Genomic DNA, 1,737 nt, shown 5'->3' with positions numbered 1-1,737 from the left:
TTTTTTTTTTTTTTTTTTGTATTGCACACTTAAAATGATGGTAGAAAGCCTGGATGGTTAAAAAGTTAAAAAGAATATTGGAAATTACAATGGCCACTTCCTTTATTTTCAAACGGAAAATGAAACGTAATTTAAAAACAATAGTGAATTGTTTTCATTAACCCTGTCCCCTCCCTCATAAGGGAGGAAGCTTTTTATGGACTTTCGGAATAGTACACACACGTAGTTGGATTTTATAACGGTTTTGGCGGGGTTTTTTCAATATTTTTTTCTTTCACCACACCTATGCAAATTATGGGAAAGCTTTTTAAGGAAAATTTTGAAAATATACGAACTTTTCAAACCCCTTTGCCCCACTCAAACCGATTGCATTACGCACTTAAAACGATGGGAGAAGCCTTGAAGGTTCAAAAAGACCTTTTTGGAAATTACAATCCCCACTTCCTTTACTTTCAAACAGAAAATGAAGCGTAATTTAAAAACAATAGTGAAAATTTTTAAATGTTTTCATTAAACCCTCTCCCCATAAATCCTAAAATTTCAGCTTAAAATTTTTTTTTATGAAATGTATATAGGAAAGGGCGGTTGAAGAACTACAGCAAAATCATATGGGAAAAAGATAGAGTCATAGATTGGTAATAGCCATGTGTAAAATGTTTAGTTTGTGCGTGTATCGACCTTTAATTCAAAAAGGGGCATCACCCAGCTCGTCACCGAAACGAATTTATGCTAGTGAGGACAGTATCCGAAAGTTTCACTTCTCGAGTTTAGGAAAGCACCCGGATCGTGTCACACATATATAATATCTATTTATGTACGTGTGTATGTTGTTGGTTTGGTTGTTAAAACATTGGAATTATTTGTCTTGATTCATATCAAGCTACTCCAAGTTTACTTTTATTTGTGTGTGCATGTGAGTTTGTGTGTAAGTAAACATGTGCTAAGAGAAATAACTCAAAGTAGCCAATGGAATCTTTTTGAATAACATGCATGTCAAATACTATGCAGTATAAAATCTTGATCTATTAAAATTATCTCCGCCTCTAGAGGATGTGTCATGGTTACCAAACGGCAATTAAGAACAACTACATTTGAGAAGGTGATATTATCTCAAGAATCAAGAAGTCTCCAAAATTGACATGCCATTAAAGAAACGGACAACCTTATTGTCTGAAGATAGAACAACAGTCATGGGTATGTGTTTCGGGCTCAGTAGCTGCCATCAACACGACAGTTATCCGACCTTATCTCTAGAAACCAAAGGACGCAAACTTATACAATGACGGCTACTGGATCAAACCATGTGCCCATCCGTATCCTCTTATCTCCAAGCAATAATTCTGTCCGTTTCTTCAAATGCATGTCAGTTTTAGGGAACTGTTGGATTCTTGCGATTATCTCCCCTTATCAAGTAGAGCTGGTCTCAGTTGCTATTTGGTAGTTGTGATACATCTTCTAGAGGCGGAGATAATTTTAATAAATCAAGAATTTATGTTGCACGGTACTTGGCATACCCGTGTTTATATATATATATATATATATATATACATGCGTGTGTGTGTATATATATATATATGTGTGTGTGTGTGTGTGTGTGTGTGTGTGTATATATATATATATATATATAATGTATGTAGGCATATATATAAGTATATGTATGCATGTACATATATGTATGCATATATATGTATGTAGGTATATATATATATATATATATATATATATATATATATATAT

Source organism: Octopus bimaculoides, chromosome 18 (assembly GCF_001194135.2).
Source record: "Octopus bimaculoides isolate UCB-OBI-ISO-001 chromosome 18, ASM119413v2, whole genome shotgun sequence".
Lineage (NCBI taxonomy): Eukaryota > Metazoa > Mollusca > Cephalopoda > Octopoda > Octopodidae > Octopus > Octopus bimaculoides.
The sequence above is the reverse complement of the archived record's forward strand: the minus strand, read 5'-3'. Positions refer to the sequence as shown.